This window comes from Dipodomys ordii, unplaced genomic scaffold, assembly GCF_000151885.1.
Source record: "Dipodomys ordii isolate 6190 unplaced genomic scaffold, Dord_2.0 Scaffold21, whole genome shotgun sequence".
Classification (NCBI taxonomy): Eukaryota; Metazoa; Chordata; class Mammalia; order Rodentia; family Heteromyidae; genus Dipodomys; species Dipodomys ordii.
The window spans coordinates 18095469-18110214 of NW_012267237.1; the positions used below are offsets into that span (position 1 = coordinate 18095469).

Consider the following 14746-nt stretch of genomic DNA (forward strand, 5'->3'; position numbering starts at 1 on the left):
TCCAACTTGATTCCCACTGCTGTCTCTGCCTCTCCACATAAAGCTTCACTACTCATGAAAATTATATTTTTTAACATAGATGGAAATTGATTATCTGCATTAATATTTCATTTTTTATTATGTTGTAACATTTCAAGCTCCTTTATGTTTGGACATGAAATAAACATTCTGGTGAACATTTGTTCCTTATTCTGCTTTCACTTTATACTTCTTCAGTTTTTCTTTGTTTTTCCGTGATTATTACTTATTTGGATATTTATTTTACTAATTTTTTAATACACATCCCAAATAATTTTCTTTTCATCTATAACTTCTCTGAGTTCTGTTTTCTGCTTGTCAGAGATTTTGGCCATTGTGATAGTGACATATTTGGTGCTTAGAGTTAAATATATTGTTTCTACCTATTTGAAGGACATAAAATTATCTGATGTTCACCACAGACAAAATATGTGGTCAGAATGATTCATCACAAATTATTTTTCTTGGATAAGGCTGTATCTCAACATTAAAGATTAATCATTCCATAACTAAGGAGAAATATTATGTGGACAGTTGGTTTCAAGAGTGACTGGATGGCTGAGAACTGACAGGGTAGAATAGCTTGTCATTCATAGATTTGAAGATATCAATTCCGAGTGTTAAGGGCAAACATTTGCCTTTTCTTTTCCACATCCTAAATACTCTCAGTATTGCTTTCATTGATGATTTTCTGAAATAAATTCTACACAGCTATACAAAACACACACACATTATACACATCAAGTTTACCTATCTGCTCCCTCTGCTCTGTCCTCTACTCTCAAGGACACTTCTATCTGGATTGAGGATCTATGACAGAAGACATCCTTTCTTTGCCCCTTTTGTACTGCTACTGTCATTTGTTAAGTGGAGAATTGCAATAATGCTCCTTTCCTTCTAAATTTTGTCCAGTAACTTCCTTTTGGAAAGAAGAGAAGAGAAGAGAAGACAAAGAAAGAAAGAGAGATAGAAAGATCCAAAGAGCCAGCACAGGCAACACAGTATGGGTCACAGGTTTGTGGACGTCAGGTGAGTGGAAAGTGGAGGAAAGCTGCAGTGTTCTGAGCCCACGCTCAGCTTCTAGACACCCCTCAGTGTAAAATGTCCAGGACTCACTCCATCTTCATTTTTTTTCTCTTTACTAATTGACTCAGATTTCACTGGAACAACTCCCAGGGTACTCTGGCAAAAGTAGAGACAGGTTTCTTAGCTTGTTCTTAGTTTCCGACTATCTACTTTTCTGTTACAAAAATGTAACCCTTGATGTGCCTATTTCAGTTTTCCCAGAGCCTCCTTAGGAAACTTGGTATGTTTGGTCTCATTTTCAGAGATCATTCAGGGTTTGAAATGTCATTTACAAGTAATGTAAATAATTTTGGAGATTGTTTTCTCTGGATTAAAATTTTCCCCTTTTTTCTAGTACAGTTCATTTTGTGCTTTGTAATTGTAATCCTTTCAGCTCAAAACATTACAAAACTCTTGCTATTTGTGGCATTCTCATGAAAAATGAGATTCAAATGAGATTTTTTTTAATGTAGTATTCTTTTACAGATACCATGTGTTCTCCCCTTCTAATGCTGTCAATGGTCAGTTTCTAATTTTCTCTCATGAGGAATAAAAGCTGTTTATTTAGCCAATGCTTTCAATAGTTAGTGAAAGCTCATGTTTGATATCTGGCTTCAAAAGCAAAGCCATAAATCACAATTCATAAAGATGTGGTAAGTGCTAAAATATATAATAATGTATCAAAAACCTTTGACCTATTTAAATATCACTTGTAAATGTATTGCATATGGTATGTATTTATGTCTGCATTAGGGCTATCACCAGAAAAATGTCACCAACTGGATGAGACAAATAATAGAAACTTATTTTCATGAGCTTTTTGTAGCTTCAACTTGAAATCAAGTTATCAACTGAGTCTCCTTCCTCTTAGTGTCTCTTTGAAGGATTTTTTCCTCTTCCTAGTCTTTTCTGCTGCAGACAATCTCTGTGTTCCTTCACTTTTGCTTGCTCTATATTTGCATCTGTCTCATTTCCTTCCATCTTGCGTTCTTCACTGTGAGACTAGATGTATCTGTCTTTATTAAGATACCAGTTAATTAATTTGGAGTCTACTATAATCAACTAAGACCCCATTTTAAATTCATCAAATTTGAAGTTACCCCATTTCTATATGTGGACCTGAGATTAGGAATTCCACATACCTGACCTGAGCAATAGAGTTCAATCATAGTGACATCTGGTATTATTTGAACGGAATAATTGGGTGTAGGATGTTATTGTGTTAGTGGCAATCAACCTGTCACATTTAGATTTTTATTATCCAATTTATTAACTACTGAAACTACATCTTTAGAATGGAAGAAATCATCAATTAGAAACTATTCACCGGTTTATTCTATTTTCAAATTTAAGATAAATATTCAGAGGTTTGTGTGTTTATGTAGGAGTGTGTATGAGAGAGAGTTTATAGTGTTCTTGTATTGTGTATATCTTTATAGATTTTATGAGAGTCTTTTCCAATTATTCTTTTCAAATTTAATAGGGTACAATGGAATTGTAGAGGTCAGACTGCAATAAAGGCAGGGATCAATGGTGATTTGTTAAATTGATACAGGCATTGAATCTAATGACTCACTTCAGCCAATCATACTTTTCTATAAGGTTCTAACTCTAGTGTTTTAATGGGCACTAACATTCATGGTCATTTTTAGGTGTCAAGGTAACTTCAGTAATCACTGATTAATTGTCCAAAGTCAATCTAGTTATTTCTACATAGGTGAATTCAAGGTGTAATTGAAACCTGTCTTTTGACCTTAAACACACACACACACACACACACACAGAATGATTCAGAATATTTATTTTGAGGGCATTTGTCTTTAGTTTTGCCTATGTCTTCTATTTCCTCATTGTATACACTATGTTTATTCATCTTTAACAGACATCCTACAAGAATATGATTCTTACTGAATCTTATTATGAGCTAATAATCTGATTGTTAAAAGTGAAATGGTATTTGACTGGCTTTTAAGCTGTCAAATTATCTCTCCCACTTCAACAGTAATAAATGTTTTGCAATGATATCTTTTGAAATTTTCCCCAAAATATCATTCTTTATCAAATATTCATTACATGCCAGAATTTATTAATAGCATTCTTTTTCATTGAATGAGTTTTAATGCACTATTGATATTATTTATCCTTATGTTCAAAATTTGAAAGCTAAAAGTTATTCAAGTTGACCTTTGTATAGCTTTGTTGAATCCAACTGTTCACTTAGTTCTTCCTTTCTTTCAGGCTCCATTTTGCCCTGCCTATGCCCACTATAAAATCACTGAGGACAGACTATGATCTGTGAAATTCTTCATGAAACTATTTTTGGTGATTATTTTTAAGTCCTTAATAACTGTATTTTTTATCAAATGCAATTCACCCAATCAATGTGAAGAATTTTGTAATTACAATTTATATTCACAGAACTTATATCTACCCCATAATTCATTTCACAACATACTCACTACTTCATAAGAAAAAACAGAACTTTCACTATCATATTTGGCATCTCAAATCAACCTCAGACCTAAAAGTCACAATAAAACTGAGAAATTACACCCATAGATTGCCAAAAGAATTTAAAACTTATTGCCAAATAAAAGCAGTAGAGGGCTGGGAAGGTGGCTCAGTGGTAGAGCGCTTGCCTTGCATGCCCGCGGCCCTGGGTTCAATTCCTCAGCACCACATAAGCAAAAAAAAAAAAAAGCCGGAAATGGTGCTGTGGCTCAACTGGTAGAGTGCTAGCCTTGAGCTGAAGAGCTGAGGGACCGCGCCCAGGCCCAGAGTTCAGGCCCCATGACCGGACCCAAAAATAAATAAATAAATAAATAAAAGCAGTAGAAAAAATATATATCCACAGAAAATGTATGTGAAAGATTTTTGTAATTGTTTTCAGTAGCCAGAAAGAATATGGCACAATACAAGTGTCCCCATAAACAATTACAAATTACAAATCAAATTATAGTGAAATAATATTTGACTGTGATAATATAGAAATATTGACAGATGCTGTATGGAGGTATACTACCACACTAGTAAGTAAAAATCATAGTAGTTGTGTATTATTTGATCCCAATTTGTATGAAATAGAGTGAATATCAAATATATATTTTATTGCTGTGAAGGTTGAGGTCTAGATTTTTCTTCCATGTGCTGAGGGATAAGAAATAAAGCTAGAAAAGGCAAGATAATATTGAGATGAATTTTTTACCATAGTCTATGTTTCCTTTGACTCCATCCCTCTCTAAAATAATGTTGTTTGATCTCAGTGAGAAGATGAATATCAAGCATGTGCAGTATGGAAAATTGTGGGGGAATCACATTATGGATTGAAAATGTGTGCTGTACATTCTAAAGTGACACTGAAGATCTCTGGTGGACCTTTGATCTCTCCTTAAAACCAGTGATTGTCAAAGTATGTTGGGTACTAGAAGGAATGCGAACTTAAACTTTTCAGGCTAAATCTAATTGCTTTAAAAATGAGACTTAGAGGCTCACACCTATAATCCTTGCTACTTAGAAGGCTGAGATCTGCATACTGTGGTCAAAGCCAGCTTACAAAGACAGATTCTGAGATTCCTCTCTGTAACTAACCAAAAGCCAGAAAAGGAGCTATGGTTCAAGTGGAAGAGCTCTAACATTGAGTGAATAAGTTAAGGAAGAGTATGAGGGTTTCAATCTTCACATAGACACATGTAACCAAACTTAGAACTGTGCTTTGTTTAGAAAATAGTAAATTCTCCCCGATGCCAATGGCTCATGCCTGTAATCCTAGCTACTCAGGAGGCTGAGATCTATGGATCATGGTTCAAAGCCAGCCCGTGCAGGAAAGCCCATGAGACTCAGCTCCAATAAAACACTAGAAAACCGGAAGTGGTACTGTGGTTCATATGGCAGAGTGCTAGCCTTGAGCTGAAGACCACAGGGACAGTGCCCAGGCCCAGAATTCAAGCCCCATCACACACACACACACACACACACACACACACACACACAAGTAAATTCTTCTCTTTTATGGTCAATATCTAAAAATGGCTGACATGCAAAGGTACTAAAATTACTGGTATTATTTTATTTTTCTTCTGACCTGTATCGTAGGCACTGTGAATCAAAGAATAGGATCAATGATTTTCCCTAAATCATTACTTGGAAACACCAGTGACATAGAGCCTTTTGTTTCTAAGATTTTTCAATTTTGGAAAAACAATAATGCTTAGAAATTCAACTATCAGTGGGCTGGGAAGGTGGCTCTGTGGTAGAGCACTTGCCTTGCATGCCTGAGGCTCTGGGTTAGATTCCTCAGCACCACATAAGCAAAAAGAAAAAACTAGAAGTGGGGCTGTGGCTCAAGTGGTAGAGTGCTACCCTTGAGCTGAAGAGCTGAGGTACAGCGCCCAGGCCCCAAGTTCAGGCCCCACGACTGGACCCCCCCAAAAAAAAGAAAATTTAACTATCAATGTTAATACCCTTGGCAAAAGCTGAGAACCTCTTCCCCATGCTTCTCAGTTGCAAAGTTCAATAACAAGCACCTCACCACATGTTGGCTGGGGAAAAGCTCATGACATGCATCTGAACATGTGCTTTATCACTACTGGGGCATTGAAAAACCAGGGCACATGTATACTTAATAGTATTAAAGCATAAAAGAAGAAAAATTAGCCTCAAGACAAGAAAATATCAACCTCATACATATTGTGAAAGCTGGAAATTTATCATGGCAGTTTTGAAATGCCCATTTCATGTAGATACTTGGCAGAATGTACTGGCATTCAGACCAGACGTAGTTTTAAGGGTGACAGAGTTGCCAAAGAGAGTGAATGGCTAGCCTTGATTGGCAAGTTATATTCCAGCAGGTAATCTGATAAAGAATGTGATCTGCAGGTCTCAAATGAGTAACTGGGAAGTCCCCATGTTCTTTTGAATTCTCCATGTTAGCCTAATTCCCTTTCATCCTATCCTCAGGAGAATACATTCTCTCTTCAGAGGAAAATAATTCAAAAGGTTAATCTAGAAAAAAAGTTTTAGAAAGTGGCTTGTTTTTCTTGGGAACTTATAAATGTTCATTTATTCATTCTTGAAAGGATCTGAGAATTTTAAGAGGACTATACTCAAGGGGGAAGCAGATTCCCAAATCTGTATGGAGTATGGTATGCTATCAAAGCTTACAGACACAATAGCAAAGATTTTCCATCAATATCCATGATAGTCATCCAAATAGATAGAAGCTTATAAAAGACATGACAAAGCTAAATTTTCCCAATATTGGTAAGAAACCAGTCAAGTCATTACAAAGACATACTATAAGGCTAATTCTCTATCTTCTTTAAGGAGATTTGGGATAGATGAACTTCTTACCCATCCTAACCATGCAACCATTTCCCAGTTCTTTGACCATGGGATATATGCCATTATTTTAGGAAACGTCTAGTGATAGCTCTTAAAACTTCCCAAATAAGCAAGTCACTAGCAGTATTCTGTCTTGGAAGGAATAAAAAAGAACAGTGCCTTATTCAGAATCATATATTGAGATTCTATCAAGCATGAAGGATGACTATGAACTTCCAAATCTTATTTAAATGAAGGATTCAATAGCTGAGACAGGATGTGAGTTCCCTCCATCTTAACCTCTGCCATTACACTTGTTTGTATCAATTTAGTGTGTGTTGTCTTCTTGTATATGACAGCTAGGATCAGAAGCAAGTTGTTATTTATATGAGAAGGAAGATATTATACTTTGCTTTCTCTCTATCACATTCTCCTCCTCATTTTATAATTGTGTAAGATATCATGTTGGTACCCGTATTGATGACATTATACTCATTTACCATCATAAGCAAGAATTCTGAGAGCAAAAGATTCCATGGAAATGCAGAGGGATTTTAGAGGGTAAGTATAAACCATGAGTATTAAGAATATGCTATATTAAGGAAATTTATGAAGGTACAAAAAAATAATGTAAATTTGACATATCCAATAAAGGAAATGAAATTTTAAGCTTGTATAAGTTATGAGCAGAAAGTGTAATGTCTCAGTGTCTTTTTCCACTGGGGATACTGCTCTGATGTGTTTTTCTGTTTTTTTGTTTTTTTTTTTAGTTTTGGTTTAAATTTATAATCCTCCCATCTTGTTCTACAATACCTGTTAAATTAATGTGTTGGAGTGCACCTGCCTGTATTCTCGGGCAATACCACACTGAGAGTTTATTTCCCAAAGATTACTTAACCCAGCACATCCTATTATGCTGGGGAATCCAATTAGACTGATGATACCATATTGAACATTACCAAGTTTTAACCAACTACAGAGTCTACATTTCGGGAAGGTGGTCATACATTATGAAGAGGTTGGAAGTGGCTCTGTAGCTCAAGTGGTAGAATGCTAGCCTTGAGCTGAAGAGCTGAGGGACAGCGCTCAGGACCAGAGGTCAAGTCCCACAACCATAGAAAGAATCAACAACAAAAAAAATGGTTCTTCGAAAAAATTAACAAAATTGACAGACTCTTAGAAAATCTTATCAGAAAAAGAAGAGAACACACACAAATAAATAAACTCAGACATGAGAATGGAAACATCACTACAGAAGCCCAAAGAAACATAGGTCCCATGGTTTCCCTTATTTGCAATATCTAGTATATGTATGAGTCAAGCAGAAAAGGTCAGATAATGTGATGTTAGGAAAATGAACCCTTATATGTATTTTAATGTTTTTTTCTTTCATGCATTTTTTTCTAACGCATTTATAAGATTATTCTTTGTTGCTTTGTATGTCTCTTCCCCACAGTATAACCCCTGCTTTCACTATATTTGATGTCGGTATAATTTGTGGAGGAGATGGGGAAAAACAAGTCGTTTAAGGATACAGGTGGACCTGTTGCAACAATGAGAAGTACAGGTTTTATGTCGAAAACGAACTTTACAACTTCGGTGCGAGGGAGGGGGGAAGGATTCGGTGCGGGGGGGGGGGGAAGGATTGGGTGGGGTGGCAGGGAGGAGGCTGGGAAGGGATGTGAAGGGTAAACAAAGGAGGAGGCTGCAATGCTTGATAAGAAATGTACTCATTATCTTGTCCAAGTAATTGTAACCCCTCTGTACAGTATGTTCACAAAAAATAAAAAAAAATTAAATTAAAAAAAAACAGAAACAACTAAGATTCACAACATTATAAGGGAATACTTCTCAAACCTTTATGCTAATAAGTTTGAGAACTTGGCAGAAATGAACCTTTCCTAGCAAATATTGACATGCCAAAACTAAACCAAGATGAGTTAAACCAGCCTAACAAGCCTACATCAATCATTTAAATAGAAACAGCAATAAGAGACCTCTCATCTAAGAAAAGCCGAGGACCAGATGAATTTACAGTGGAATTCTACAAGGCCTTCAAAGCAGAGCTCAGACTCTTCAATGATATTGAAAGAGAAAGTTCACTACTGAACTCATTCTATTAAGCCATCATAACCCTCATCCCAAAACCAGGCAGGGACTCACCAAAGAAAGAGAAATATAGACCCATTTCTTTGATGAACATTGATGCAAAACTTCTCAACAAAATTTTGGCCAAAAACTTCAACAATTCATCCAAAAATATCATACACCATGATCAAACAGGATTCATTTTAGGGTCAGGCCGCGTGGAGGTGCAGGGGGGGGAGGGAGGGGGAGGAAGGGAGGAAGAAAAAAGGCAGAACAGAAAAAGAAGGAGAAGATTATCGAAGACAAAACATATGGCCTAAAGAAAAAGAAAGGTGCAAAACAACAGAAGTTTATCAAGGCTGTCATTCACCAAGTTAAATTTGGTCAACAAAATCCAAGTCAGGTAACACAAAGTAAAACTGAAAAGAAATTGAAGAAAGATGGTAAGAAGAAAGAATTGCAAGAACTAAATGAGCTGTTTAAAACTTTTGTTGCTGCTCAAAAAGTAAGTCAAGGTGCAGATCCCAAGTCTGTAGTATGTGCCTTCTTCAAGCAAGGACAGTGTACTAAAGGGCAAGGACAGTGTACTAAAGGAGATAAATGTAAGTTCTCTCATGACTTGACTTTGAGAGAAAATGTGGAAGACGAAGTGCTTAGATTGATACTAGGGACGAAGAACTCGAAGAAGACACAATGGAAAATTGGGATGAGAAAGCTGGAAGAAGTAGTGAGCAAGAAGCACGGTGAGGTGGAAAATAAAACCAAAATCTCAAATAGTGTGCAAGTATTTCCTTGAAGCTATTGAAAATAACAATGGCTGGTTTGGGGTTCGTCCTGGAGGAAGTGGTTACTGCATGTGTCGTCATGCACTTCCTCCTGGATATGTGTTGAAAAAGGACAAAAAAATAAAAAAAATAAAAAAAAGAGGAGGAAGAAGATGACATTTCATTGAAGTCCTGATTGAAAGAGAGAGTTCTGACCTAGGTCCAAATTTTACCAAAATCACTCAAGAATCTTTTCTTGCATGGAAGAAAAGGAAAAGATAGGAAAAGATTGATAAACTTGAACAAGATATGGAAAGAAGAAAAACAGACTTCAAAGTAAGGAAGGCACTGGTGATCAGTGGTCTTGAAGTGTTGGAATTTCATCCTGAACTTGTTAATGATGATGATGAAAAAGCAGCTGACACCCTTTATCTTCAGAAAACAGGAGGTGATGAAGTTGATGATTTCATGAGTGTAAATGACATAGATTTAAGGCTGCATGCCCCTAGAGCTGTGGATGAGACTGGTATTGCGGTAGCCAGTCTTGAAAGATTCAATACATATGCTTTAAAGATGACAGCAAATTAAGCGAAGCATCTGGAGGTAGGGCAGAAAATGGTAAAAGAAGTGATTTGGAAGAGGACAATGAAGGGAAAGGACAGGAAAATGGAGCCATCGATGCTGTTCCTGCTGATGAAAATCTTTTTACTGGGGAAGATTTGGATGCATTAGAAGAAGAATTAAACACATTTGATTTAGAGCAATGACACCAAACAAGTTGATGAAAAGTTGAGTCAGCTCGACAGGATTTGAAATTGACTGCATTTTTTTTCCCATCTAGAAACAACAGGATGTTTATTTCCCATGCTGGTTCTGGAAGGCTTTCTGTCCTCCAAAAAAGGAATGTTCTCCCTACATCTTTTCTTCTGACTTTGGCTACATCTCATAGTAAGTTCAGAGTAGTTCATTATAAATTAAAAATATAATGGTCATAGCAGAAAATGATTGGTTGTTGTAACTGTTCCTAGGAAGTGTAATTGCTTGCCTAGATTTTGATTTTCATTGCATATATGTAATTACTAGGAGCAACATGAATTTATATTTAAAGTACCCCACATTTTATGCAGGTTTCAATGAATTTTTTCCTCTGTATTTATGTGTCTTAAAGACTTCCTAAAATGTGAGCACTGTACTTGATAAAGGCAACTGCATATGCAGATTCAGTATTGTATATCTGTGGACAATTACATGGAGAATTGAAATAGAACTTCTTTGATCAGATTGGATCAGCTATAAGGTCCTGTGTTAAGCTGTCTTTAGAGTTTTTCCTTTTCTTTTTTTGCCAATAAAATTGTAAATAAAGACCATCATAAAGTAAATTACTCCCTCTAAAATATTCAAAGATTGTGGCTGCATACAACCTTTAACATACCTCTGTAAGCCTGAACATCCCTCTTTCAGAGAAGTGATGACAAATTTGTGAAAAGTAATCTCCATTTTGAAAGTTGAAAGCTAGACACAATGCCAGAATAAGATAATTCTACTCTATACAACTTTGGATATTTTTTTCTTTTCAAATTCTTCTATTCTTTTTATTCTTTCTATGTTCTTTTGACTGTTTTGTTCTTTTTCTAAAATTTCATTGTAAAGGTGATGTTCAGAGGGGTTATAGTTATGTTAGTCAGGTAATACGTACATTTCCTTTTGAACAGTGTCACCATGTTCCTCTTTCTCTCCCAATTTTTCCCCTTCTGGCTCTCCTCTCACCAAACTCGTATAGTTCATTTCCAACATACTGTCTACTAGGTTTCACTGTTGAATAGATTCACTTTTTGTCCCACCATTTTTTTGCTTACCCTTTCCCTCAACAAATTAGATAAACTTATATTAAGAAAGGGGCTGGGGGCTGGGAAGTGGCTCAATGGTAGAGTGCTTGCCTTGCATGCATGAGGCCCTGGGTTTGATTTCTCAGCACCACATAAGCAGAAAAATACAGTCGTGGTCCTGTGGCTCAAGTGTTAGAGTGCTAGCCTTGAGCTGAAGAGCTGAGGGAGTAAACCAAAGAAAAAAGGAAAGAAGAAACAAAAAGAAGAAAAGAACTGAAACAGTGCAAACCATTCACTCCCATTTCTTGGAGTTCATTTTGTTAAGCATCATTTTATATGATCATACACACATAGCTATTGAGTCCTTGTGACCCTCTCCTAGGAATATTCTCCTTTGTTCTTACTGTGTAAATTAATCATGTCCAGGTGTAATTATTTTACTTTTACTCCATTGGGTTTGCTTGCCAATTTATAAGCACATTCTAATTATATGAGGGAAGCTATGAAACCTCTGTTTCTTTGGGTCTGGCTTACTTCACTTAGTACAAATTTTATAATAAAGATTTCATATGAGAAACCTACAGCCAGCATTATACTTAAGGTAAAAGTTAAAACTATTTCTTCTAATTTCAGGAATGACACAGTGCGTCTTCTCTCTCCACTCCTCTTCAATATAGTACTGGAATTCCTGACTAGAGCATTAAAGCAAGAGATGTACATAAAGGGGATCCAAATTGGGAAAAAGATGTAAAACTCTTCCTCTTTACAGATGACATGATCCCACATTTAAGGAACCCCATAGATTCCTCTCCCAAGTTACTTAATCTGATCTGAAACTGACAAAGTAGCAGGGTATAAAATTAACTGGCAAAAATCTAGCTTTTCTGTATGCCAACAATTAGAAGAATGAGTCTGAAATCAAGAATCAACTCCTTTTGTAATAGCCTCAAAAAAACCTAGAAATTGACTTAGCCAAAGGTGTGAAGGACCTCTATGATGAAAACTTCAAAAACCTGAAAAAGGATTTAAGGATTTAAGGAAGTAGAAAAACCTCCCAGGCTCCTGGATTGGAATGATTAATATCATGGAAATGACAACATTGTCCAAAGTTATCTACAAATTCAAAGCAATACTCATGAAAATCCCAATATAATCATTCAATGATATAGAAGAAGCAATCCAAAAAAATCATATGGAATAATGGAAGACCCTGAATAACTGAAGCAATCCTTAGCAGGAAGAACAGTGTTGGTGGAAAACCAATATCAAGATTCAAACTCTATTACGAAGCTATAAAATATAAAAGTAACAATAATAACAATAATAGTAATGCAGCTTGGTACTGGCAAAAGAATATGCCTGAGGAAGGACTAATGGGATAGAATTGAAGACCCAGAAATCAACCCACAAACCTGTAGCCACATAATCTTTTATATGGGAGCCAAAAATAAAGGATGGAAGAAAGACAATATCTACAACAAATAGTGCTGGCAGAATTGGTTATGCATGTGTAGAAAACTGAACTTAGATCTCCCTGCACCAGAATCAACTCCAAAAAAATGGATCAAAGACCTCAGTGTAAGAACAGAATCAGGGAAACACAAAAGCTCTTTAGCACAGGTCAAGGATTTTTCCAAAGTAAAGATCCAGAATCACAACAAATCAAAGAAAGGTTGGATAAATGGCACTGCATCAACCTGAAGAGTTTCTGCATGGCAAAGGACAAAGCTACCAAGATTAGTAGCCCAAGGAATAGGAGAAGATCTTTACTAGCTATGCATCAAACAAAGGCCTCCTATCTAAAATATATTTAGGGCTTCAAAACCTCCCCCAAACAAATTCTTGGAAACATTTACTGTTGTCACCAACTTTAGCTTATTTTGCAATGAAAAAGAACTCCGCCTCAATTCCATGTCATATGTTCCTAGTCTCCATCCTGTCAGTTCTTTATTGATATTAAGAAAGATGCTGTGATTCAATGAAGTTGACCTTCCAGTCCATTCGATTTTCCTCAGTGTATTCCTGTTTCTAGAAACAGAAGTATCTTGGAACCAGGCATCTGTGGCTCATGCCTGTAACCCTAGCTATTCAGGAGGCTGAGATCTGAGGATCGTGGTTCAAAGCCACCCAGGGCAGGAAAGTCCATAAGACTCTTATCTCCAATAAACCACTCAGAAAACTGGAAGTGGTGCTGTGAAGCTGAGGAGCTGGGGGACAGTGCTGAGGCCCAGAGTTCAAGCCCCATGACCAACCAAAAAAAAAAAAAAAAACAACAAAAAACAAAAAGTATCTTGGAAACTCTCACTGCTGTGTCTCTATAAACAGCCAGGAATGTTGATTACTCTTATGCATATTGCGTGGTTCCCTTTTACATACAACCTCAAAGTAAGATTTAGTGTTAATGGAGAAAATCTGTAAAAATGTTGTATGTATGGGAGTTAATGAACCACTTAATTCCAGTGCTGATAAACACTTCATAGTGCAGCTCAGTTACTCAAGTAGTTGTTCTATCAATTGATCAGTGGCGGACAGAACAATAAATCCTTGCTTTAATCTCTCCAAATTTCACTTTCCACCTAATACTCCAGACAATTTCCCTTAAATGATTTCTCCAATATTGAATGCATGAATCTTATTGAACTTTTTATATCTTAAAAAGATGGTGAGAGTTATGTCTTATTAATATACCTATATGGATTTGAAGCATTAAAGCAAGCTAAAGTAATACTAGAAAGCAAACTGGTTTCAGGTACAAATTTATTCTTTGCAAGAGTTTTTTAAAATCTTCTTCCTAAGATAGATTATTTAAAAATTGAAAAGTTTGAATCAGTATTTTTTAATACAAAAAGCTATATCATCTGAAATTGAATCAATTCATGCACTTCTTTGAGTGATCAGATAATTAGCCCACCTAAATTTCTTCCCACATCTCCACCCATTATCTCCCAATTTTGATCATGTTACTCAAATTTTATCTGTTTTAACTTTAAATTCTGCATCTGTTTAATTTAAATTATATTTTAAAGTAGATCAAAGTCATTTTATTGTGTAAAGCCAACAGAGATTACTCAAAGATCTATATTATTTCATTCTCACCTGTTTTAAAACTAGTTCCATCATCGATAATAAATGCCTGAATTTTTCTGCTATTTGTCATTAGTGCATGAACAGTATTTCTTCAAATCCGCAACTTTGCACATCCCTCAGTCTTCCCTGGTATTAGAGAACATGTTCCTGGATAAGCCCAGCTTCCAGTCATGAATAGCTTTGTCGCAAGCATCTCTTACGCTCTTGGATTTGATTGTTTCCTGTTTAATTAGTTGTGGTTTTCCTTTGCTTTTCATGTTTGTAACAGCAGTGCATAGGTGTCTCAGTTACTGGCTGTTTGGCAATGTCTTGAGTATTTTCTTCACCGTTTCCCTGTGAACATTTCCAGAATGTTCCCATTATTTTCTGTGCTTACATAGACATTAGTTCCTTCTCTGCATCTGTGTATCTTTTATTTGGTTGGCTTTTTTTACTTCAAGAAGGACCAGTGACTTTTATTTTTTTAGCTTTTCATTTGACAATGAATATTTTCTACTTTTATAGTGGAAGAACAACTTGATTTGGTGTAATATTGGATCATATTTTATTTATCTGAGGAATTTGCTGATAGTTCTTGAT

General features: G+C 35.9%; 1 pseudogene; it reads left to right on the forward strand.

The window, feature by feature from the left end:
• The first annotated feature begins 1021 nt into the window (after positions 1-1021).
• LOC105983835 lies at positions 1022-10021 on the forward strand (annotated as a pseudogene).
• Positions 10022-14746: the final 4725 nt, after the last annotated feature.